Genomic DNA, 17,989 nt, shown 5'->3' on the forward strand with positions numbered 1-17,989 from the left:
ATGGAATCTGGCTCTAATGTTAAGACATGGGGGGGTGTGGTGGGTTGGACCGGGTCCTGCTCTCTGGTGGGTCTGGGGTTCGAGTCCCGCTTGGGGTGCCTTGCGGCGGACTGGCGTCCCGTCCTGGGTGTGTCCCCTCCCCTTCTGGCCATACGCCCTGTGTTGCCGGGTAGGCTCCGGTTCCCCGCGACCCCGTATGGGACAAGCGGTTCCGAAAATGTGTGTGTGTGTGTGTGTGTGTGTGTGCGTGTGTGTTAAGAAATGCATACAAACTAACTCCAGTGGTTCAGATCCTTGATGTTGACTAACTTTGTTGCTTTTTACAGTAAACTTTTCTTCTTACGCCCCTTTCACTGGTGTTGCATTTGGCTTCTACATCTTCTGCCATCCTTGACCATAGGGAAAAAAAAACGAACATGCTTGATGGCACACCCTAGACTCACCTCAGCCAAACACACCTGGCAGAAATCAGAAAGGGCCAGTATAAAGGAGCCCACACCACTGCTCCTACATTGTGGAATCTCAATTGAGACAACTGGCTGCTCTGCGTTTGCAACCTGCCACTTCAGCTTGCTTGTCCTTTGCTCTGCCTTCCTGCCTCCTTGCTGATATAACAGTGTAACATGCTGTGGTGGCCAGGAAGGGGGCGGAGTCAGGGGTGAGCCAGCCACAGCTGGGACTAATTACAGCCTCTATTTCTTCCCCCGGACCCGCCAGTGAGAGAGAGAGAGAAACGGAGTAGCAGGAGAGAGAGAGCAACCCGAGACAACCACGACCACAACCCCGCTCCCGACCATGACTTGATCCCAACCACGACCTCGCCCTCAAGCCCGTGGACGTTGCGGCCAATCTCAGAGCACCGCCATGGTCTACCCGTTCCCAGTTCCCCCTTTTCCTCCCCTTGTCTCCTCCCCAGCACTTCCCTAAATAAGCGTCGCCAATAGGCAAGCACCTTATCTGTTCAGCCTCATCTGTTGCAAACAGGTAAGTGAAAAGTATGTGAAAACATGCAAATCCCTTGTGTCCCTTAGATTTACCACAAAATTGTTATTTTATCAAAACCAGTCTTTCTCATATCATAGATGTGTAATTACTACTCACACATTGTATTTTGGTTTAAAGGAAACCATGTATATAATAGAAAAGGATGTAAAAATAAGTGAACCCTAAGTTGCATTAAACCAGTCAGGTAAGTAGAATAAGGTGTATAAATCAGTTTTCATCAAGTTTAAGATTTAGATTTTGCTTTATATAAGAATTACCATCCATACAGGGTTCATATACTTTCAAGCAGCACTGTACAATAGCCCCAGTGGACTGTCCAGGTCATGGCTCTGGGTCTTCATAACCTGATGAAGCAGCGTCAACATCACACAAAAGTATCGCTACTGCAGGAAATTGCTCACTCAGCCCTTCTGCATACTGGTCAACATTAGAATCAGCATGGTGTGCAAAAATGCTCACCTGATGGCATTGACAAACTGCCTGGAAAAAAAATGTTTCACTTCGCAATCATCATTCAGTGTTTGTTCCCTCTTCAGCATTGCCACCCTATGCGCTAGATGTACACTCTTCTCAAAACATAGCAGTCCTGCTTGACAGCACATGAGTCAACATTAGTTTCCCACCAGTATAGAAATTATAAATTTAACATTGATAAATTGTTTCATTTGGTTACTATGTGCACGTAGGGATGAGCAATTTAGCTGTGAATGTTTTACATTTACATTTATTCATTTAGCAGGCGCTTTTGTCCAAAGCGACATACATCTCAGCAAAAGTATAATTTATGCATTACACTGAGAGAAGGAGACATCGCTGCAGACATGAAAGTCTCAAGCAAACCTAGTTTGTTCCCTACCACTTGCTATACCGAGGTTCATCGTTCAAGTAGGTGCATAAGACACAGACAAATCCCGATACCCTCCCACCAATTTTTTTTTTAGAAATATTATAAAATACACAAATGAGCAGTACAATACCAGAGTAATGGCTGAATAAAGGTTGTATCTGGGGATACTTCTGGAGTTACGATGAGTGAACGGTTATGCCATGATGATCTGAAGAGATCTTGGGTGAAGTGGATCTGGAAAAGGAGGGTTTTCAGACCCTTCTTGAAAACAGACAGAATTTCCGCAGTTCTGAGTGACAGGGGAAGGTCATTCCACCACAACGGACCCAGAACCGAGAACCTCCGAGCTTTGCCTTTCGTGCGCAGGACCACCAAGCGAGCAGAAGTAGATGAGCGAATGGGCCTGGCTGGGGTGTACCGGTTGATCAAGTCCGTGAATAGCCGGGAGCAGTTCTATTGATGCATTTGTACACAATAACCAGGGTTTTGAATTTGATACGGGCAGCTATAGGAAGCCAGTGCAGAGAGATGAGTAGAGGAGATACATGGGAGCGCTTTGGCAAATCAAACACAACTCGTGCAACAGCATTCTGTAGAAGCTGCAGAGGTTTGATAGCATTAGCAGGAAGGTCACACAGAAGAGAGTTGCAGTAGTCCAGACGGGAAATCACCATGGCCTGGACAAGTAGTTGGGTGGAGTCAGTAGTAAGGTAGGGACGGATCCTATGAATATTATGCAGGATGTATCTGCAGGACCGGGTTGTGGCTTCAATATGTTGAGAGAATGACAGACTCACATCAATCGTTAACTCCCAGACTCTTAACAAAGGAGCTAGGCAAAATGATGGCGTTTTCCAGTTTGATCGAGAGGTCGTGACAGGAGGACAGGCCAGCTGGGAGGTAAAGAATTTCTGTTTTGGAGAGGTTAAGTTTGAGGTGGTGATCATACATCCATGAAGAGATGTCCGACAGGCAGGTAGCAACGCGTACGGCGATGGCTGACGCACCAGGTGGAAAGGAGAGGAAGAGCTGGGTATCATCATAGCAGTGGTATTTGAATCCATGGCAGACTATGACCGGACCGAGGGTGGAGGTGTAGATGGAGAAAAGAAGAGGACCCAATACCGAGCCCTGCGGAACATCAGTTGAGAGAGGCAGAGGAGAAGAACGAGAGCGCCACCAGACCACTTGATAGGATCTGTCAGAGAGGTAGGACTCAAACCATCTGAGTGCCTCACCTTTGATACCAAGCTGGTTAAGAGAGAAGAGTAGAATCCGGTGATTTACAGTGTTGAATGCTGCAGACAGATCAAGGAGGATGGAGACCAAGGAGAGGGAGGCAGCTCTAGCAGCTTAGAGAGCGTCAGATACTGCCAGAAGGGTGGTCTCAGTAGAGTGACCAACTTTGAAACCAGACCGATAACCATCAAGCAGATGGTTCCGGGTAAGGAAATCAGACAGTTGATCACAGGCTGCCCGCTCAAGGGTTTTGGACAGGAAGGAGAAGAGAGAAACCGGTTTGTAATTTTTCAACCAGATTGGAGTCCAGGGAGGATTTTTTTAACAGAAGTGAAATTAGAGCAGTTTTGAAGGCAGCTGGGAAACAGCGAGAGGAGAGTGAAGAGTTGATGATAGAAGAGATGAAGGAGGAGAGTTGCAGGGAAATGTTCTGAAGGAGTGATGACGGGATCGGATCAAGCGAGCAGGTGGTGGCTCTGCGCAATATCAGGAGGTCAGCGACTCAGATTCGGAGAGTGGCTTGAAGTTGGAGAGGATAGCTTTGCAGGGAAGTCCAGCGTGAACTGGGCAGGTTGATGGTGAGAATTTATCAGCGATCGCTTTGACTTTGTCTCTGAAAAACAAAGCAAAGTCTTCCGCAGTGAGAGAAGAGGGAGGAGGAGGTGGCGGGGGACACAGAAGGGATGAAAAGGTGGCAAAGAGACTGTGTGGTTTTTTGGATGCAGGCTGTATTTTGTTGTGGAAGAAGAGGTTTTAGCTGAAGAAACAGCAGACTGAAAAGCAGCTAAGAGTGACTGGTAAGCATCCAGGTCCGATGGAATTTTGGATTTACGCCATCATCGCTCGTTTTGGCATCTTGCAAGACTCATTCATCACTGCGCTCCAAGTTATGAAAGAGGTAGGAGGTGTGAGGGGTATTTGAACCTGGTCAAAGTGATCTTGATAGGTGGACAGTCATGATTGGCAGATCAGTTTACTTCTGACCTTGACCTTCTTCATGGAGTCCCAGAAGTTCAAGTCCAGCCAGTTCTGGAGGGGATCCATCAATGTGCGTTCTGTACCTCTGATTAGACAGTACCACGTTGGACAGTACCAGCTTGGAGCAACATCTATATCCACATACTAGTTGAATTTTGTCCGGCGAACTACACTGTAAAATATCTTAATTATAATATATTTGAAAAATTTCTGTTTGATTTCCATACTAGTCGTATTGTTAATGATATTCTCATCGCCTCTGATGCTGGTCATACCTGTTACGATACTGGGTTTAAGTGTTGTGATTGATACTGTAGACCATAGTATCCTACTGAGTACACTTGAAAACCTGGTTGGACTAAGGGATACTGTTCTGAAGTGGTTCAATTCACATTTAGCAAAGTATAAACAATTTGTAAAAAAAATCTGATGACTGCACCCCCTCCTTCTCATCTATGGTTCAATATGGTGTGCCTCAGGGCTCTGTTATTATTCTCACTCTATATGTTACCATTAGGTACTCTTCTCCAAAGCAACTTCCAATGAACTCTGTGAAGTATTATCAGCCCACAAACCTTATTCACCAAGGTGACTTACAATGCAGCCATACATCAGTGGAACACACTCTCTCTGTCACTCACACACTATGGGGAAACCTAAACAGCATGTCTTTGGACTGTGGGAGGAAACTCATGCAGACACAGGGAAAACATGTAAACTCCACACAGGCCAAGCAGGGATCAAACCCATGTCCTCTCACACCACCCAGGCCCTGTGAGCCAGCAGTGCTACTCACTATGCCCCTGTACCACCCACACTCTGCTGTTTTCTCAGCTAAAAAAAAAAACCTTTTCACAACAAACTATAGTGTGCAGTCAGCAATCCACACTGACTCTTCCCTACTCTCCCCTCCTTCTCCTCCCTCTCTCACTGGTGATTATTTTTCCTTGTTCTTCAGAGACAGTGAACTCCATTACAGACAAGCTCTCAGCATCCACCTGTCCCAGATATGCTGGGTCTCCCTTCACAGTCTGTTCTCTGCATTTCAACACCTGTCACAGGTTGAAATCTCTAACCTCCTTCTGTCGCAGAGTAACCACCTGCTCCCTCTATCTAATCCCTTCACCTGTCAAATCGGACCTTTTGCCTGCAATTGAGCTCTTATCTTTACAATAATTTAATTTTTACTCTCCTCTGGTTGTTTCCCATCTGTCTTCAAAACTGCCCTCATTTCACCAAGATTAAAGAAACCCTCTCTGGCTCCAGACTCAGTCCAGTCTCTCTGTTCCCCTTTCTATCAAAACTCTGGAACAAGCATACTGTAACCAGCTATCAGCATTACTTGAAGGTTATTAGTGTGGATTCAAGTCAGACATTCCACCAAAACTGTCCTCCTTAGAGTATCAGATGGCCTACTATCAGCTGCAGTAATCTTCCTCTCCTTGATTCTCACCTTTTTTGACCAGTCTGTCAGCCTCCAGATTCTACTCTTTCTGGGACTGCATGGAATCAAAGGAACAGGGCTGAAATGGTTGGAGTCCTACCTATCAGGTAGATCTTATCAAGTGGACTGACATGATTCACTTTTGCAGTCTCTCTCAAGTTATCCACTACTCTTTTCCATCTATATCACTTTCCTTGGCGCTGTCATAGCCCCCATGGATTCTACTACCACTGCTGTGCTGACGACACCCAGAACTTCCCCCAGAGCTACAAACGTTTCCTCATACATTACTGCCTGCCTCTCAGACATCCCTGGATGTCTGATTACCACCTACAACTAAAATAGAGATCCTTGAACTCCCTGTCTGGCAGTGCTCCCACTCAATCCCTCAGCCTCTCTACTGGCATCTCACAGAGCACAGTATTCTTCTCAATCCACACTTCTTCCCTCAGGTTAGTCATTGCCTTTCAGAAATTCTGCTACCACTGCTATGCCAATGATACCCAGCTCTTCCTCTCCTTTCCCAATGTGTAAATGTTTAATAACTTCTAATATTTTGTTCAGTAATGGCAGAATGTGACAAGCTGATTGTACTCAAGAATCATCTGTCTACATTCAAATCTCTGATGCAATGCAGTCTTTCTATTATTCTCTAAGAAAAATGTCTGCTACATGAATAAACGTGAATGTAACCTCAGAGAGTTAAGGAACTGGCTGATCTAGCTGTAAACCACGATAAAGTATCCTTAATGGGTGATTTTAATATTCAGATGTGTGTCATTTTATATTTTTGATAGAAGTTTTATGTCTGTTTTAAATTCTGTAAGTTTTTTAAGTTGCTTATTGTTTTTGTCCATTTCTGTGACCATATGTTCAATCTTGTCAATTAATGGTGCAGATGTTTGTAACTTATTTCTCTAAACACAATTTCTGTCAAAAATTAAACCAAAGTAGTGCAATTTCTTGATGAAAACAGCAGCACTAAATTTATCAGTTACATGAGGAAATTTGATTTTATAATGAGCACAGATATAGATCAACTGGCTCTTGATTATAATCCATGGTAAAACTCATCTTAGAATCTTTGAATATGTTGGCCTGACACTTCAAGAACTTACCACTTCACAGAGTGTTTGTCTCATCACTGACAGTGCCTTTATTTTTCTGCTGTTTTTCTGCACATTTTTGGCAAACTTTTGTTTCAGAAAACACTAAAACTGTGCTACTGGGCTCCACTGATTTTTCAAAGTTTTCAGAGCGGTGTTTTGAAGAGTTGTTGACACCTATTCAATTAAACTGCACATTTAGTGTGTAGCCTGATCTGACCATCTCAAAAAAAAAAAATAGAAACGCTTCATCCAGTCCAGCCTCAATTTCAGGAATCTGGGTAAACAGGACACATTTCACTTTTATCTGCTCTGTTAAATTTCTGAAGTCTAATATCCTAGATTCATGAGTTTCCAAGCACAAGCACGTTATTTTCAGGTTCAAGAGACAAGCTGCTAACTGCCAATTTTTCATTGTATGTCTGAAATGGTGACCTAGAGGCTGGTGGTTGTTAACCCTGTAGTCACATCATGTTACCAGGCAAAACTGGGGCCTTACAAATATCCTCTGGGGTTGACCTATAAAACAGAAGACAAACAACAATTACTGGAGTCCGGAGACACATCTTCTGAATTCTGTACTGCATGTGGCTCTTGTTTTGTCCTTCTTCCCCACAGGCTCTATTCAGTCCTGTGTTCCTGGCGGTAAAGCTTAATATTAATTTTTTCATGAGTCAAATTGTCATCCTGTGCATAGAATTAGAGAAGTGTAACACACAGCAAATGACTGCGGTAAACAACTCTTGGCTCCCTTCCTGTTGACCTTGGACTTGAGGCACAATATATGTGTCATGAGCAGTTCTCTGAGCATGAACATGCAAGGGAATCAGTACTATGGTTCAGTGACGGACTTTAGTAAGTGGTGCAAGCAGAGCAAATTGCAGTTTAACAATTGAAAGACTGAAGAGATGGTGGTGGACTCTAGGTGGTTTAATTCATGCTTACCAACACTTTTGCTCACTTTTGATGACTGCTTGTCCTGGTCAGGTTTGTGGCAGTTTGGATTCTGTCCCAGAATCACTTGACACAAGGCGTGGGGGGGTACATCCTGGGTGGAATGTCAGTCCATTAGCCCCACACACACAGACACACACAGTGACAAACAGACAGACACACAACAGACAATTTAGAGCATCCAATTTACCTAAATTGCATGTCTTTAGACTGTGGGAAGAAACTGGAGCATTCTGAGATAACAAACACAGAACTGGGGAGAACATACTAACTCTACACAGACCATGCTAGATTCTATGCCCAAAAAATCCAGGCACTGTGAGGTGGCACCAATATCTGCTATTCCATTGTGTCTCCCTAGGTTTGATTCCCTTGTCTTTATAGAGCGCTACAGGGTGACAAAAAGTGCTGAACGTAGTTCACATCGGAGTGGGAATGGTACAAAATAGATGTTTAGTTATAAAAGCATTACACATAGATATTCCACTATTTGAATTAACCAACTTTAAAAAGAGAAGAAGAAAGGAAAAAAAAAAACTCCCAGCTGTAAAGAAGATGACAAAAGTAAACCATTGGGGGTGACAAGTACTAGTGGCTGCTGCTCACAGACAATCACTACAACCACTTGTCCTGAGTGGGGTTTCAGCAAACTGGAGCCTAACCCGGCAACACAGGGTGCAAGACTAGAGGGGGAGGGGACACACCCCAGAAGCAATGCCAGTCCACTGCAAGGCACCCCAAGAAGGACTTGAAATCCAGACCCACCACATAGCAGGCCCCACCTAAACCCACCACACCCCCCCGCTGCTGCTGCTCACCCCTCCTAGGCATTTAATGGTGGTGAAAGTGGGCTGGTGTGGATGTTTGGTCTCATGCAGTGTGAAAATATATGTGCAGGTGCAAATAACAACACTTTCAGTGATGGATATTCATTAAATGGATTCTCTCAGATGTTCCTATAACTGGAAGTATTACAAAATGGCATTACAGATTTTTACTGTGAAATTATCTAATGATTTTCCATGCAAAAAATTCCTTTTATTATTTTTATACCTTTACATACAAACAAAAAAAAGGCAATTATGGTGGAAATTTATGCTGAATTGCAAAAAATGCTATAAATATGCAATTAAAGAGGAAACCCATTAATGTGCTGTGCCTCCAGAACACTGTGATGTAAAATATTTTACCATTGGTCACTGGGTGATTTAGGATGACTGGGGAAATGAAACTCATGGTTCAGTCAGCAAGTAGCTGCCCTGCTGGTGATGGATTCCAATTCTGGCATGACTGCATAATTACCTTTCACATTTCAGCCGTGTCAGCAGAAGGTTTGAGCTGCTTCATCTCTGGGTCTAGACAAAATGAATCGATATCGGGCAGAGGAAATGTTGGGCCAAAAAGCTTCCCTAATAATGAATTCCTATTAGTGTGTAAAAGTACCAAGCCCCTCACTAACTGTAGTGGGGCCTATTATACCATTTTTGGAACAAAAATTGTTATGAAAAACACCAAGAATATCAATTATGAGTACAACATATGATCAGTCGTAAGTATATGTTTTACTAAATATGTTTAAGTCTTTATTTATTTTGTCTGTGAATATATCAGAGCAAGGGGGGTGCGGTGGCGCAGTGGGTTGGACTGGGTCCTGCTCTCTGGTGGGTCTGGGGTTCGAGTCCTGCTTGGGGTGCCTTGCGGCGGACTGGCATCCCGTCCTGGGTGTGTTCCCTCCCCCTCCGGCCTTATCCCCTGAGTTGCCGGGTAGTCTCCGGCTCCCCGCGACCCCGTATGGGACAAGCGGTTCTGAAAGTGTGTGTGTGTATGTATGTGTATATAGAGCTGTAATGCAGGCTAACCTCACTCTATTATGCCATTATGGTTTAATATTGATTTTTGAAGGAATAAAGTCATTCACTGCTGTTTGGTACCGATATTTTTTTAAAGGAGAAATAATTGAGAACATCATTAAGTTCAACCTGTGTGATAATTAAAAGCATAAATGAATACCTATTCATCTTGTTATCTTTTTGTAGGAGATGCCTTACATTCTGCTTGCCTTTTAAAGATACACTAAGTAACATTTCTAAACATAATATTTGTAAATGATTATTTTTCTCTTGTCTTTTGATGTTAAATTTTCATTAATTTATAATTAATTAACATTTGTCAATGCAGAGTCCCAGAGGTATGGAGCGTAATTAGGAAACACAAGTTGTGAAATAGGGTACACCCTGGATGATGGCATTTTGATTATTTATCTTATTTTATGGTTTTAAGAACGCTCACATGATCACTGCTTATCTCTCTCACTGGTAACTCAATTTCCCTGTGGTAAGTTGAGTTTAGCTGTTTAATTATATTGTAGCAGCAGCAGGCAGAGCTGTGGCTCTCTCTCACGCCCACAAGCCAAGCAGCCGCACCTGACAACAATCAACAAGGCCAGGGATAAAGGCAGCGCCGTGCCAGTGCAAGGTTGTGGAATCTTGCAATGCTTTAGTGTGTGAATTTGGTCGCCCTCGCCCTCGCCCTCGCCCTCGCCCTCGCCCTCGCCCTCGCCCTCGCCCTCGCCCTCGCCCTCGCCCTCGCCCTCGCCCTCGCCCTCGCCCTCGCCCTCGCCCTCGCCCTCGCCCCGTTGTGGTGGAACGACCTCTCACTCTCAACTGCTGGAACTTTGTCCACATTTAAAAAGGGTCTGAAGACTCATCTCTTCCAGACTCACTTCACCCATGATCTGTTAAGCTTGTGTAAGGTGTAAATGTTCATACACCATAATTTTATGATTATACCCAGATGACCCACAGTCACTACTCCTGGATTGTACATAAATATTTGTGTATCTTAAAAAAAAAAAAAAAATTGTTGAAAAGTGATCAGGAAATGTCTTTTATGCAGCTACTCGTGTGATAAACATTGGTGCGCACACACACTTTCTGAACAGCTTTGTCCCATACGGGGTTGCAGGGAACCGGAGCCTACATGGCGTAAGGCCGGAGGGGGAAGGGACACATCCAGGACGGGACGCCAGTCCGCCGCAAGGCACCCCAAGCGGGACTCGAACCCCAGACCCACCGGAGAGCAGAACCCGGTCCAACCCACTGCGCCACCACACCCCCACACATTGGTGCATATAGTCCAAAAAAAGTAATTTTACTTAATCACACATCTGCAACTATATCTCTTTCTCCTAATGTAATGTACAAATTGTATCTTATGAGATGTATGTCGCTTTGGAGAAATTCATCTGCTAGATGAATAAATGTAAGTCATCAGCAGTGAGAGACGGAGGTGGGGGCAGCAGAGGACACAGTAGGATTGAAAGGGTGGCAAAGAGTCTGTGTGGATTTTTAACTGCAGACTGTATTTTGCTGTGGAATAAACTTGTTTTAGTTGAGGAGATGGCAGAGTGAAAAGTAGCTAAGAGTTGTTTGTACACATTCAAGTCTTGGATTTTTTCCATCGTTGCTCTGCAGCCTGGAGTTTGGTCCTGTTAGCACGTAATATATCAGTCAACCATGAGGTGGCACTGGAGCGTGCTGGTCTGGAAGATAGTGGACAGCGAGAGTCAAGAAAGGAAAAGAGGGGAGAGAGGAAAACATTAGTGTCTGTTGATAGGTCCGAGAATTGTGCAGCCGAAGGGAGAGCAGACAGCATGGCAGAGGTAAGGCAGAAAGGTGAGAGATTTTAAGTTATGGCAGAAGGTGACCATGACCGAGAAAGGCCTCCACCCCTACGTGAATTCTGTCATCACCATCATGCTCCGTGAGGGATCGTGTGTCAAACTCCCTAGTCTCATTATGTTGAGAGTTACTCACTTTTTCTTCTACATTGACCATTGTTTCCCTGAGGGGAGACCTCACTCCTGCTATCCCCTGAGCAGAGAGACACAGAAAGTGGGGCAGATGCGAAAGCATCGAGGCATCTGTAACCGGTAAGTGACTAGAGTAATGCGTCGGAAGATCCTGAAGGGTCCAATATATCAAGGCTGAGTTTTTTGGAGGGCAGCTTGAGGTGGATGTCCAACATCCTGGGTGGCCGGCTGCTGGGGCATTATGTACCCTGTGGAGCAGCTGGGGCCGTATCCTGGCTAGGATATACTCTTTGCCCTTCAAGTGGGCAAGGATGAGCTTTAAGCCAGCAAAATCAAAGTCTCTTGTGCTGAAGAAGGGAAAAGTGGTGGATAAGTTCTGTTTATTTGTCTGGAGCAGCTATTCCATTCATCGCTGAATAACCAGTCAAGAGTCTTGGAAAGGTTTTTGACTGTACCCTCACTCCTCCTATCCATAGAACCACTGGAGACCGTGAGGTCTGGCTTACCAAGGTAGACAAGCTGGTTTTGCCTGGGAGGTTCAAGGCCTGGATTTATCAACATGTCATCTTGCCTAGACTCCTGTGGCCTCTGTTAATATACACAGTCTCCATAACAGTTGAATCTCTGGGAAGGAAGATCAGCAGCTACCTCCGTAAATGGTTTTGCTTGCCTTAGACTCTCAGTAGCATGGCCCTGTATGGGAGAAGTAATATCTTGCAACTCCCATTTTGAGGCCTTCAGGAAGAGTTCATGGTGGCGCATACAAGAGAAGCACTAAGTACAAAGACTCCATGGACCTGGAGTATCAACCTGGTTTAAATCTGGTCTAGTTTCCAAGATCCGTCTAGATCCGGCAGGCACTAGGGTGCCTCGCTGTTGGTGAGTCATGGGCCCACTGCAGGAATGCTGGTTGCATCCTTGCTGGCACATACTCCTTTCCTTCCGGTGCATTTGGCTTGGCTACCAGTGCATCCTGGAGATCCTGGAAGAAGTGCCAGCATACCGGGGCTACAACACAGTTCTCGTATAGGATCGTTTCGGCGCTTTTTGTCGTAGCTTCACTGGCATACAGCCATGAAAGGGCATCAGCCGTTGTGTTCTTAAAGCCCGGCTGATACGATACCATGAAGTTAAACCTGGTGAAGAACAAGGCCCAGCGGGTGTGGTCTGGATTAAGCCGGCATGGTTTCTAGAGGTAGTCTAGGTTGTGGTGGTCAGTTAGTACGAGGAAGGGGTGTGAAGTCCCTCCTAACCAGTGTCTCCATTTCTCCAGGGCCAATTTGGTGGCCAACAACTCTCGATTTCTGATGTTATAGTTCCACTCAGCTAGGAAAGCTTCCATTAGAAGTATGCATAAGGATAGAGTTTTTGTGGACCATCTTGTCTCTGGTACAGTACGACCCCATCTCCGACCCCTGAGGCGTCCACCTCTACTATGAAGGGCAGTATGGGGTCCAGGTGCCGTAATATAGGCGCTGTCGTGAAGCAATTTTTCAACTCCAGGAAAGCTCGCTGTGCCTGAGCAGTCCAAGTCATACGGGTTTCCTTATCTGCTGTAAAGGCTGTGAGGGGGCAGTGATGGAGCTGAAACTCCTGATATACCTCCTGCAGAAGTTGACAAAACCGAGGAACCATTGTAAGGCTTTCATGTTCTTGGCTGTGGCCAGTCAATCACTGTCCAGACCTTCTCTGGATCCATGGTGACTCCCTTGCCACTCAGGATGTAACCTAGGAACAGCACTTGTCTGTTCGACCAGTCACATTTCTTTCCTTTAACATAAAGGTGGTTTTGCAGGAGCCGTTCCAACACTGTCCCTTCCTGGTGTACACGTCATCCAGGTACACCAAGATGCAGTCATCTACAAGGTCCCCTAGTACATGATTGACAAATGCCTGCAACACTAAGGGCTTGTTAGATGGACAGTTGGAAGTGTAGTGGTTAGAGCTACTGTCTTTGGGTCCAAAGGTTGCAGGTGCGATCCTCACCTCCGGCTGTACTACCCTTGAGCAAGGTACTTACCCTAAATTGCTCCAATTAGTATTTAGCAATGTCATTAACCTAGAGGTTTGCATGCATTTTGAAATTCTTAAGTACAGTTGTTTGTGTTATTAGTTTAAGGAGATCCAGTTGTTCTACTACCCCTACGTTGTGGGTGATCCACCACAGGGCAGGAGTATCATGATGGACAGCTCCCAGAGTTCCTTCTTCGTCCTAATTCAATTATAATGGCCAGCTCTTCAGGACCAGTTGAAAGGACTAAAGGCTGCTGTAGTGCTTTCCAGCCATTGTGAAAAGTCACATGCATATCTACATATTGCAGCACATGATACTCTGGGTTCAGATGGGGTAAAGAAGGTTGTATGGATACCATTCATAGGAACACTGGCCCACAGAAAGAGGTATTAGCGCAAACCAATGGAAATAATGCTCTTAATCCAAGGACCTACACCTCAAGCCAGTTTTTCCAGTCTTTTTAAGCCTTCCCACACTCCCCAACAAACACTCACCCCCTGTTACAGCTTTGGTCCAAAGGCCTGTAATACTTTGTTTGTGGGAGTGTGTGTCTTGCTCTCTCTTTACAGATGAAACTGGGAAGACTATTTGACATCCAACGATGATTGGCCAGCAGAAATTGAAGGTGACTGAAAAGTCACATGGCCACTGAATTAGGGAGAGACTGGTTACTCTGGAAAGATTTTGGTTTTGCTGTTGTTACTGAGGGGCTATAGTTGCACTGTCTATTGTAAGAATAAGTGGTAAAGGTTTTGACTGTGTGTTTTGTATAAATATATGTAACTAATTTATGGTAAAGCAGCAACTGCTGGAAGGGGTGAGTGCCATTTTCTTTTCTACCAGTTTTCTTCCTGTTTTTTCTTTACTTAGTAGTTAAGATAGATGTGGTGTGTTTTTTAGTTGGATAGGGTGGATAGTGGCACAAAGAGTAGGGTTCACTTTTTTTGTTGTGCTGGCATGCCTCACCACTGGAGATATGGCTTATGTGTTGCTAATGCTGAATAAAGCAGACTTTTTTTGTGTTCTGAACAAATTGGTGTGCTTCATCTGCTGGCAGTCAGGGTCCATAACCCTGTGTTACAGTCCAGTCTAGGGTTGGGCTGCAACACCCGTTTATAATCTCTGTCCACCCACATGGTGGCTGAACAACTATTTTACATTTTACCTACAATTCCCATTATTCCAACTTTTTACAATAAACATCTTTTCCTGCTCAGATGTGAAGGTCTTCAGTAATATGGGTTGTTAAATATCAATCTTCACCTTACACTGTTTCTGTCTTGCTCGCAGACCTTGTACTTGCCTGAGATTCCTTCTTGTCAGGCCTGTATTCTTTCTGCATAAACTGAGTTTTTTAAAAATAGTTTTTGGAAAAACTTGACTCCCTTAATGCATAGGAAAAGATTTTTGTACAAAGATATTCCCCTAAACAGTGCATTACCCCCCTACATGTTAAAATAACTTAAGATGTGAAATAGTCTAACATTTGCCACATTCACAGAAAGCTCTGACACTCTAAATCAAGCTCTTAAACATAATCCATGCAAAATTATAGAGCTGGTATTTTGAGATCATATAACACATTGTCAGCACCATGAAATACACTGGATGTAATTAGCAGAACAGTGGATGTGTCACAGTATTGACTGCGAAGAATTATTTTAATGGGATATTAAGCAATGCAACAGCCTTCTCCCCAGCTGGGATTTTAATGTGCAGTCATAACTGTTTCTTCTGTACAGCTGTTGATGTCCTGCCAAAACTTCCTGTGATCTATCAGGTTAGTCTTTTTCAAGGCTGAAAAGTACAAGAGACTGAGACTGTCTGTCGCAGCAGTGCAAGCTACCATGACAGTAAGGGAGATGAATTAGTACTGCAATGGAGTAAATATAATTTCCTCAAGGCTCAAGTAAATAAAGATGAGATTACAGATCCATTCCCATTGTGATATGTGGGGGCTGATGAAGGTACAGGTCGAACTATTGCTGGAAATAACGATAATGATGATTTGTCATTCTTCCAAGCTCCTCAAGTGCTTTTATTAAGGAGATGATGTGATCTGTTTAAACTAAGTTACTCAATAGTCATCTATGAAAACACCACAGTAATGACAACATAGGAATGGGTGACTGTAGCCCCAAACCCCAAGTTAAATTGCCATTGTGGCTATAGCCGTAAATAGCCGTTTGTGTGTTTGCACCCCATAGCCATGCATGTAAAAAAATTGGCAAGCCTCTTTTGTTCCTCCTCTGCCAAGAAAACCATGTGAGTGGTCACTGAGAATCAGATTTGACTGGCTAGCACTTCCACACACAAAGATTTGAAGAAAGTTATGTTGTGCCATGAAGCTTGCGTACTTCTATTTTGGGTAAGATATGTTAGGTAATGACGGTTACTTTTTTGTTTAAAAAAGAGACCCCCTGAATGGGACAGGTGGCAGTGTAGTGATCAAAACCCACCTCCAGCTGTAGTACCCTGGAGCAAAGTATTTCCCCTAAAAATTACTCAGCTGTATAAATTAGTAAGTAATTGTAAGTAGTTTAACACTAAGTTGCTTTCAATAAAAAAAATCAGCTACATGTAAATCCTTTTGATATTAAGAAAAAAACTTCACCATTGTAATATAACAACTGCCCTGGGCTTACTGTTTTTTACTTGTTATGTAGCAGACAGAAATGCTTGTAAATGTCTTTGAGAAATCTACAGGGTCTTACAGACTGAAGATCCCTAGATATTTATATGGCCATTGTGCCCAATGACAATGTAATGCATGAGTGATGCACTATACACTTGCACTTCCAAAACTGAGCTTTCAAGTTACTTTTTCAGATCATTAAATGTCCTTTTCACTATGTCAGAGGTGCATGGTCAACAATTCAGTTGGAAGGTAAAAAAAAAAAAAAAAAAAAACAATTGTATCAGCATGCAAAATCTTTATTATGCTGCATGTAAATTCCTTAATGTTACCTTGAATATAAATTTCTAGAGGCTCAAGTAAATAAAGATAATTAAAAAAGCATGATACATGTCAAAAGACTTTATGAAGATGGTTTGTGTGCTCTAGTAAGTTAGACATGTTCTCACAAAACCCTGGTGCTTTAAAAGTATAAAGAAAAGGAGCCCTGTGGATTGATCACCAATCTAATAAGCTTAAAATTTTTCCTTTTTTACATAACATGTATCTTCATAAAAATGGAGAGCTGTTGCAAAGCAAGCATTTTATTTTTTTGCTGCAGTGCTCTTTCATTGATTCCTTCAAAGTAAGAAGATTTAATGACATGAGGGTAAAGCTAGCTCTAATTTCTAAATCTTGTTTGGACTAGCCCTGAGAATCCTCCTCTCGAAAACAAATTCTCTAGAATAACATGGGGAGGAAATTGGGGGGAAAAAAAAATCCAACCAAAGTAGTTTTTCAGACTTCTACGGTTCTACTAATTCACTTTGCTCCAAAGATTTCACAAAGATTCTTATTTCTGGCTCTGTTGTGGTGGAACAACTTCCTCCTCTGTCAGAACTTCTGAATCTGTGTCCGCATTTAAAAAAGGTCCAGCAAAGAAAGAGACCTCATTATATTTTACATCTGTGTCTGGACGTTATAGCAATATGCGTCCATGCCCAGGAAGACTGGATGATTAAGAAGGTACACATACAGCAACAGGGAGCATGGACTAGATGGTGAGAAGAGCAGGAATGTAAGTCTCTCGGGCAAAACTGGTGAAACTCCATTGACTGTGCTATAACAAGAGTCTTGACAGGGATATAGGCAAATACAGAAAGCCAATGGAGAGCTATAAGAAAGGGAGACACATGGGACTACTTTTCCGGGTGAAGCAGTTTGTGCCACAGCACTGAACAGCTGAAAAGGATTGATGGCAGAGGACAGAACACTATCCAAGTGCATGTGGAAGGACAAGCAATCGGGGAAAAGAATGAGGGAACAGGCTAAAGCTGGAGTCAGTGAAACTGGATGTTCAAACTATTGTGGAAACAATAAAACTGACTTTTTTTGCAGAGGACATGGCAGTATAAGACACAGGTGTGAGGGGTTAGTAAACCAAAATTTGGGTTATGATACTTATTTATTCAGCTGATGCTTTCCTCTAAAGCAACTTACAGTGTTAAGGTTACAATTATTTACCCATTCATTCAGCTGGAAAATTTTACTGGAGCAATTTAGAGTAAGTACCTTGCTCAAGGGTACTACAGCCAGAGGTGGGGATCAAACCTGTGACCTTCGGATCCACAGACAGTAGCTCTAACAACTATGCTACCAGCTGTCCCAAAATTGTTCATATTTAGCAGATTCTTTTCTCCAAAGCAATATATATCTCATACAAAATTCAATGTGTGCATTACATTAGTAGAAAGAGAGACAGATGCTGGCATGTGATTCTAAAGCAGTTAATTTACTTTCCACCATATCAACTAATGTATATCACACAATTAGCTGCATAAAGGTTTATGCAAATAATTGACAATTTTAATTTGTTTTGGAAACAAAGGTATACATTATACGAGTAGTTGTGTGACAGTTCATCCATTATACAACAGTTATGATCTCAAAGTAATACAGCATGAACATTTACATATT

Source organism: Scleropages formosus, chromosome 25, assembly GCF_900964775.1.
Source record: "Scleropages formosus chromosome 25, fSclFor1.1, whole genome shotgun sequence".
NCBI lineage: Eukaryota > Metazoa > Chordata > Actinopteri > Osteoglossiformes > Osteoglossidae > Scleropages > Scleropages formosus.